This window comes from Arachis ipaensis, chromosome B05 (assembly GCF_000816755.2).
Source record: "Arachis ipaensis cultivar K30076 chromosome B05, Araip1.1, whole genome shotgun sequence".
Taxonomy (NCBI): domain Eukaryota; kingdom Viridiplantae; phylum Streptophyta; class Magnoliopsida; order Fabales; family Fabaceae; genus Arachis; species Arachis ipaensis.
The window spans coordinates 102,404,962-102,414,488 of NC_029789.2; positions in this window are offsets into that span (position 1 = coordinate 102,404,962).

Below are 9,527 nucleotides of genomic sequence, written 5' to 3' on the forward strand. Positions count from 1 at the left end.
CAGAACCTTGATTATGCATGTACTGCACTTGTTCAGGCTGCTGCTTCTCATAACCTTCCTCCTGCTGTCCCCACACCACTGATGGTTGGTTAGTTGTGCTCACTGCTGCAAGTTGCAATCCATCCATCCTCTTTGACATTGTTTCAATTTGCTGTTGGAGCTGCTGGTGCATGAGTTTGTTCTAAGCCAATATGGTATCAACTCCTTTAAGCTTAAATACACCTTTCTTTGGAGCTGCTTGCCTTTCAGAGGAGTTGAAATACTCATTGTTGGTCACCATATCTATGAGATCATGTGCCTCTTGAGCACTTTTCATCATTTGCAAAGATCCTCCTGATGAATAATCCAAAGCTTTCCTTGAAGGTAAGGACAAGCCTTCATAGAAATTCTGCAACTCCACCCATTCACTGAACATTCCTTCTGGACATCTTCTGATTAGAGCTTTATACCTCTCCCAAGCTTCATACAATGACTCTCCTTCTTGCTGTCTGAAGGTTTGCACATCAGTTTTTAGCTTAATGATTCTTTGGGGTGGATAGAATTTGGCTAGAAATTTGCTAACCAAATCATCCCAGCTGGTAATGCTCTCTTTAGGGAAGGTTTCTAACTATTGAGTGGCTTTGTCTCTCAGTGAAAATGGGAATAAAAAAAGCTTGAAGATGTTAGGGTGGACTCCATTGGTTTTTGACAGTGTCACAGATTCTCAAAAATATAGAGAGGTGTTGGTTTGGATCCTCAGCAGCACTTCCTCCATATTGACAATTGTTTTGAACTAGGGTAATCAATTGAGGCTTGAGTTCAAAGTTATTGGCATGGATATTGGGGGTTAGGATGCTACTCCCACAATTCTTTGGGTTGGGGATAGTGTAGGAGGCTAAGACTCTTCTCTGAGGCTGACCATTGTTGTTGGCCATACCATCAGTGTGAATTGGGATGTTATCCTCCACCACTTGATCCTCTTCTAATGATTCTGCTTGGTACACAGAATCATGATCTCAACACTTCTTCACAACTCTGTGCAGCTGACCAACAAGTGCACTGGGTCGTCCAAGTAATGCCTTGCGTGAGTAAGGGTCGATCCCACGGAGATTGTCGGCTTGAAGCAAGCTATGGTCATCCTTGTAAATCTCAGTCAGGCGGATTCAATTGGTTATGAGGTTTTGATAATTAAAAGATAAATAAAACAGAAAATAAAATAGAGATACTTATGTAATTCATTGGTGGGAATTTCAGATAAGCGTCTGGAGATACTTTGTTGCTTCTAAACTTCTGCTTTCCTACTACCTTCTTCCAATCATGCATTACCTCCTTCCATGGCAAGTTGTATGATCATCTCGGATGAAAACAAATCCATATGCGCTGTCACCGCACGGCTAATCATCTGTCGGTTCCCGCTAGCATCGAAATAGGACCATTGTCCTTTTGCACACTGTCACTACACCCAACATTCGCAAGTTTGAAGCTCGTCACAGTCATCCCTTCCCAGATCCTACTCGGAATACTACAGACAAGGTTTAGACTTTTCAGATCTCAAGAATGCTGCCAATGGTTCTAGCCTATACCACGAAGATACTCATCTCACGGACTCGGTCCGTGTATTAGATATCCAAGAGAGTATACTCCAGCTATCGTCCAATGACTACGTTCAACATCATGTAGATCGCTTTGTGGTTATCAGGCACGCGATCTTGGCTAAGCGAGTAACGAAGATTGGGTAATTGTCACGGGTCACCCCTTCATTCTGACATAACTGAATTAAGAATAAGAGTATATCATGGAGAAGAAGTAGGCATGAATTGAAGGAAAAACAGTAGTAATTGCATTAATTCATGAAGAACAGCAGAGCTCCACACCTTAATCTATGGGGTGTAGAAACTCCACCGTAGAAAATACATAAGTGAAAAAGGTATAGGCATGGCGGTGAGGCCAGCCTCCATCCCAAAGGTCTAAGGACTAAACATCTAGAGATATGAATACAATAGTAAAAAGTGCTATTTATACTAAACTAGTAACTTAGGTTTACAGAAAATGAGTAACTAAGTGCAGATAGTGCAGAAATCCACTTCCGGAGCCCACTTGGTGTGTGCTTGGGCTGAGAATTGAAGCTTTTTCGTGCTTAGGCTTTTTTTGGAGTTAAACGCCAGCTTTGGTGCCAGTTTGGGCGTTTAACTCCAATTCTGGTGCCAGTTTGGGCATTTTACGCCAAGATATTTTAGGCTGACTTTGAATGCCAGTTTGGGCCATCAAATCTCAGACAAAGTATAAACTATTATATATTGCTGGAAAGCCCAGGATGTCTACTTTCAAACGTAATTCAGAACGCGCCAATTGGGATTCTGTAGCTCCTGAAAATTCACTTCGAGTGCAGGGAGGTCAGAATCCAATAGCATTTGCAGTCCTTTTTCAGCCTCTGAATCAGATTTTTGCTCAGGTCCCTCAATTTCAGCCAGAAAATATCTGAAATCACAGAAAAACACACAAACTCATAGTAAAGTCCAGAAATGTGATTTTTGAATAAAAACTCATAAAAATATAATAAAAATTAATTAAAACATACTAAAAACTATGTAAAAACAATGCCAAAAAGGGTATAAATTATCCGCTCATCACAATACCAAACTTAAATTGTTGCTTGTCTCCAACCAACTAAAAACAAAATAGGATAAAAAGAAGAGAATATACAATAAATTCCAAACTTATCAATGAACTTAGTTCCAATTAGATGAGCGGGACTTGTAGCCTTTTTGCTTCTGAACAGTTTTGGCATCTCACTTTATCCTTTGAAGTTCAGAATGATTGGCTTCCATAGGAATTTAGAATCCAGATAGTGTTATTGATTTTCCTATTTTAGTATGTTGATTCTTGAACATAGTTACTTTATGAGTCTTGGCCGTGACCCTAAGCATTTTGTTTTCCAGTATTACCACCGGATACATAAATACCACAGACACATAACTGGGTGAACCTTTTCAGATTGTGACTCAGCTTTGCTAGAGTCCCCAATTAGAGGTGTCCAGAGCTCTTAAGCACACTCTTTTTGCTTTGGATCACGACTTTAACCGCTCAGTCTCAAGCTTTCCACTTGACACCTTCACGCCACAAGCAGATGGTTAGGGACAGCTTGGTTTAGCCGCTTAGGCCAGGATTTTATTCCTTTGGGCCCTCCTATCCATTAATGCTCAAAGCCTTGGATCCTTTTTTCCCTTGCCTTTTGGTTTAAAGGATTATTGGCTTTTTCTGCTTGCTTTTTCTTTTTCTTTCTTTTTTTTGCCAATTTTTTTCTGCAAACTTTTCATTGCTTTTTCTTGCTTCAAGAATCAATTTTATGATTTTTCAGATTATCAACAACATTTCTCCTTTTTCATTATTTTTTCAAGAGGCAACAATTTTAACATTCATAAATAACAAATTCAAAAATATGCACTGTTCAAGCATTCATTCAGAAAACAAAAAGTGTTGCCACCACATCAAAATAATTAGATTATTTTCAAGATGTAATTCAAAATTCATGTACTTCTTTTTCTTTTTCAGAAAATATTTTTTTCATTTAAGAAAAGGTGAAGGATTCATAGGACATTCATAGCTTTAAGACATAGACACTAGACATTAATGATCATGTAATAAAGACACAAACATAAATAAAACATAAGGCATAGGAAACGAAAAACAGAAAATAAAGAACAAGGAAATTAAAGAACGGGTCCACCTTAGTGATGGTGGCTAGTTCTTCCTCTTGAAGATCTTATGGAGTGTTTTAGATCCTCAATGTCTATTCCTTGCCTTTGTTGCTCCTCCCTCATGGCTCTTTGGTCTTCTCTAATTTCATGGAGGAGGAGGGAATGCTCTTGGTGCTCCATCCTTAGTTGTCCCATGCTGGAACTCAATTCTCCTAAGAAGGTGTTGATTTGCTTCCAATAGTTTTGTGGAGGAAAATGTATCCCTTGAGGCATCTCAGGGATTTCATGATGAGGAACTTCCTCATGCTCTTGTTGAGGTCCATGAGTGGGCTCTCTTGTTTGCTCCATCCTTTTCTTAGTGATGGGCTTGTCCTCTTTAATGAGGATATCTTCCTTTATTGGAATTCTAGCTGAATTGCATAGATGACAAATGAGATGAGGGAAGGCTAACCTTGCCAAAGTGGAAGACTTGTCTGCCACTTTATAGAGTTCTAGGGATATGATCTCATGAACTTCTACTTTCTCTCCATTCATGATACTATGGATCATGATAGCCCGGTCTATTGTGACTTCAGATCGGTTGCTAGAAGGAATTATAGAGTGTTGGATAAACTCCAACCATCCCCTAGCCATGGGTTTGAGGTCAAGCCTTCTTAGTTGAACCGGCTTGCCTCTTGAGTCTCTCTTCCATTGAGCTCCTTCCACACAAATGTCTCTAAGAACTTGGTCCAACCTTTGATCAATGTTGACCCTTCTAGTGAAAGGGTGAGGATCTCCTTGCATCATTGGCAAGTTGAATGCTAACCTCACATTTTTTGGACTAAAATCCAAGTAATTCCCCCGAACCATTGTGAACTAATTCTTTGGGTTCAGGTTCACACTTTGGTCATGGTTCTTAGTGATCCATGCATTGGCATAGAACTCTTGAACCATTAAGATCCCGACTTGTTGAATGGGGTTGGTGAGGATTTCCCAACCTCTTCTTTGAACTTCATGTCGGATCTCCGGATATTCACTCTTTTTGAGCTTGAAGGGGACCTCGGGGTTCACCTTTTTCTTGGCCACAACTTCATAGAAGTGGTCTTGATGGACCTTTGATATGAATCTCTCCATCTCTCATGACTCAGAGGTGGAAGAAATTGCCTTCCCTTTCCTCTTTCTAGAGGTTTCTCCAGCCTTAGGTGCCATTAATGGTTATGGAAAAACAAAAAGCTTAGCTTTTCCCACACCAAACTTAGAAGGTTTGCTCGTCCTCAAGCAAAAGAAGAAAGAAAGAAGTAGAAGAAGAAGAAATGGAGGAGATGGAATAGTGGTTTGTGTTTGGCCAAGGGGGTAGTAGTGTGTATGTTGTGGGAAGAACAAGGTGGTAAGGAGGGGTATTTATAGGGTAAGGGAGAGAGGGTAGGATTTGATAGGTGAGGGGTGTTTGGGGAAGAGGTTTTGATGGGATTGGTCAAGGGTGTTTGGGAAAGAGCGTTATGGAAAGGTGTGAAGAGGAAAGAATAAGAGGTGGGGTAGGTGGAGATCCTGTGGGGTCCACAGATCTTGAGGTGTCAAGGAATTCGAGTCCCTGCACCATTCTGGTGTTTAAACGCCCATTGTGTGCCAAATCTGGCATTTAACGCCAGCTCTGCTACCTTTCCTGGCGTTAAACGCCAGTCTGCTGCCCATTTCTCGCATTAAACGCCAGCCAGATGCCCATTTCTGGTGTTAAATGCCAACCAGATGCCCATTTCTGGCGTTTAACGCCCAGAATGCTGCCAGACTGGGCGTTAAACACCCATTCTGCTATCCTTACTGGCGTTTAAATGCCAGTAAGCTTGTCCTCCAGGGTGTGCTATTTTTTATGTTGTTTTTCATTCTGTTTTTTATTTTTCAGTTATTTTTGTGACTTCACATGATCATCAACCTAAAGAAAACATAAAATAACAAATAAATATAAATAACATTGGGTTGCCTCCCAACAAGCGCTTCTTTAATGTCAATAGCTTGACAGTGATCTCTTAAAGAGCTTCACAGAGACTCAGAGCTTGATGATGGCCTCCCAACACCAAACTTAGAAATTAAGTGTGGGAGCTCTAGTTGACTCTGTGTTGAGAGAAGCTTTTCATGCTTCCTCTCCATGGTTACAGAAGAAGATCTTTGAGCCTTAAACACAAGGTAGTCCTCATTTAATTGAAGGACTAGCTCTCCTCTGTCCACATCAATCACAGCTCTTGCTATGGCTAGGAAGGGTCTTCCAAGGATGATGGATTCATCCTCTTCCTTTCCAGTGTCTAGGATTATGAAATCAGCAGGGATGTACAGGCCTTCAACCTTCATTAAGACATCCTCTACAAGTCGACAAGCCTATTTCCTTGAATTGTCTGCCATCTCTAGTGAGATTCTTGCAGCTTGCACCTCAAAGATTCCTAGTTTCTCCATTACAGAGAGGGGCATGAGGTTTATCCCTGACCCCAGGTCACACAGAGCCTTCTCAAAGGTCATGGTGCCTATGGTACAAGGTATTAAGAACTTTCCAAGATCCTGTTTCTTCTGAGATAATTTCGGTTGAACCAGATCATTTAGTTCATTGATGAGCAATGGGGGTTCATCCTCCCAAGTCTCATTACCAAATAGCTTGGTGGTATGCGAAATTGCTACTCAGGTTGTGAATTGTTGTTCGAAATTGATTCCCCGGCAATGGCACCAAAAACGGATGCACAGAACCATGGTCTAAACATATCTTCACAACTTCGCATAACTAACCAGCAAGTGCACTGGGTCGTCCAAGTAATACCTTACGTGAGTAAGGGTCGAATCCCACGGAGATTGTTGGTATGAAGCAAGCTATATCACCTTGTAAATCTCAGTCAGGCATATATCAAATGGTTATGGAGTTTTCGAAAATAATATAATAAAATAGGGATAGAAATACTTATGTAAATCATTGGTGAGAGTTTCAGATAAGCGAATAGAGATGCTTTCGTTCCTCTGAACCTCTGGTTTCCTGCTATCTTCATCCAATCAGTCTTACTCCTTTCCATGGAATGAATATCTTAGAAACGAAATAAGATGAATTGAATAGAAAATAGTAGTACTTTGCATTAATCTTTAAGGAACAGCAGAACTCCACACCTTAATCTATGGAGTGTAGAAACTCTACCGTTAAAATTACATAAGTGAAAGTCCAGGCATGGCCGAGAGGCCAGCCTTCAAACATGATCTAAGATAGCATACAACTGATCAAAGATACCAAATACAATAGTAAAAGGTCCTATTTATAATAAACTAGCTACTAGGGTTTACAGAAGTAAGTAATTGATGCATAAATCCACTTCCGGGGCCCACCTGGTGTGTGCTTGGGCTGAGCTTTGAGTGTTGCACGTGTAGAGGTCCTTCTTGGAGTTGAACGCCAGCTTTTGTGCCAGTTTGGGCGTTCAACTCTGGTTTTGGATCCTTTTCTGGCGCCGGACGCCAGAATTGGGCAGAAAGCTGGCGTTGAACGCCAATTTGCGTCGTCTAAACTTGGCCAAAGTATGGACTATTATATATTGTTGGAAAGCCCTGGATGTCTACCTTCCAACTCAATTGGAAGCGCGCCATTTTGAGGTCTGTAGCTCCAGAAAATCCATTTTGAGTGCAGGGAGGTCAGAATCCAACAGCATCAGCAGTCTTTCTTCAACCTCTGAATCTGATTTCTGCTCAAGTCCCTCAATTTCAGCCAGAAAATACCTGAAATCACAGAAAAACACACAAACTCATAGTAAAGTCCAAAAATATGAATTTAACATAAAAACTAATGAAAACATCCCTAAAATTCTACCACTGAGCTATAGACCCTTGAGATGAGTCTTTCCATCTCCCATGACTCGGAGGTGGAAGCCTTTGTCTTCCCTTCCCTTCTTTTAGAGGTTTAGGTGCCATCAATGGTAATGGAAAAACAAAAAGCTTATGCTTTTACCACACCAAACTTAGAATGTTGCTCGCCCTCGAGCAAAAGAAGAAGGAATAGAAGAAGAAGAAGATATGGAGGAGATGGAGGGATGTGTGTATGGATGTGAGTGGTGGATGGAAAACAGAAGGGATGGTCATGAATGGAGAGATAGAGGGTGAGGTGGGTGGGGATCCTGTGAGATTCACAGATCCTGAGATGATCCTGTGGGTCCACAGATCCTGAGATGATCCTGTGGGGTCCACAGATCTTGAGATGTCAAGGCATTTACATCCCTGCACTAATTTAGGCATGCAAAATGCCCTTGCACACAACTTTGGGCGTTCAGCGCTAGGTTGGTGCCCATTTTGGGCGTTCAACGCCAGAACCATGCTTGTTCTGGGCGTTCAGCGCCAGGATGCTGCCCATTTTGGGCGTTCAGCGCCAGAACCATGCTCTGTTCTGGCGTTTGAACGCCAGACAGATGCTCCTCCAGGGTGTGATTTTTCTTCTGTTGTTTTTGATTCCGTTTTTGATTTTTTTGTTTATTTTGTGACTCCACATGATCATGAACCTATAAAGACATATAACTAAGAAAAATATAGTTAGATAAATAAAAATTGGGTTGCCTCCCAACAAGCGCTTCTTTAATGTCAATAGCTTGACAGTGGGCTCTCATGGAGCCTCACAGATGTGCAGAGCTTTGTTGAGACTCTCCAACACCAAACTTAGAGTTTGGATATGGGAGTTCAACAACAAACTTAGAGTTTGGTTGTGGCCTCCCAACACCAAACTTAGAGTTTGACTGTGGGGGCTTTGTTTGACTCTGCTTTGAGAGAAGCTTTTTATGCTTCCTCTCCATGGATGCAGAGAGAGATCCTTGAGTTGTAAACACAAGGTTGTTGATGAGCGGATATTTTATACGCTTTTTGGGGTTAATTTCATATAGTTTTGAGTATGTTCTAGTTTGTTTTTAGTCTATTTTCATTAATTTTTAGGAAAAATTCATATTTCTGGACTTTACTATGAGTTGTGTGTTTTTCTGTAATTTCAGGTATTTTTCTAGCTGAAATTGAAGGAGCTGAGCAAAAATCTTATTCAGGCTGAAAAAGGACTGCTGATGCTGTTGGATTCTGACCTCCCTGCACTCAAAGTGGATTTTCTGGAGCTACAGAACTCGAAATGGCATGCTTTCAATTGCGTTAGAAAGTAGACATCCAGGGCTTTCCAGAAATATATAATAGTCCATACTTTGCACAAGGATAGACGACGTAAACTGGCGTTCAACGCCAGTTCTCTGCCCAATTCTGGCGTCCAGCGCCAGAAAAGGATCAAAAGCTAGAGTTAAACGCCCAAACTGGCACAAGAACTGGCGTTCAACTCCACAAATGGCCTCTGCACGTGAATTACTTAAATCTCAGCTCCAGCACACACCAAGTGGGCCCCAGAAGTGGATCTCTGCATCATCCATCATAGTTTACTCATTTTTTGTAAACCTAGGCTACTAGTTTAGTATTTAAACAACTTTTAGAGACTTATTTTGCATCTCATGACATTTTAGATCTGAACTTTGTACTCTTTGATGGCATGAGTCTCTAAACTCCATTGTTGGGGGTGAGGAGCTCTGCTGTGTCTCGATGAATTAATGCAAGTATTCTTGTTTTTTATTCAAACACGCTTGTTCCTATCTAAGATGTTCATTCGTGCTTAACTGTGATGAAGGTGATGATCTGTGACACTCATCACCATTCTCAACCCATGAACGTGTGCCTGACAACCACCTCCGTTCTATATCAGATTGAATGAGTATCTCTTAGATATCTTCATCAGAATCTTCGTGGTATAAGCTAGAACTGATGGCAGCATTCATGAGAATCCGGGGGATTCTATTCCAACCGGATCGAGAACCAACCGGTGATTAGCCGTGCTGTGACAGA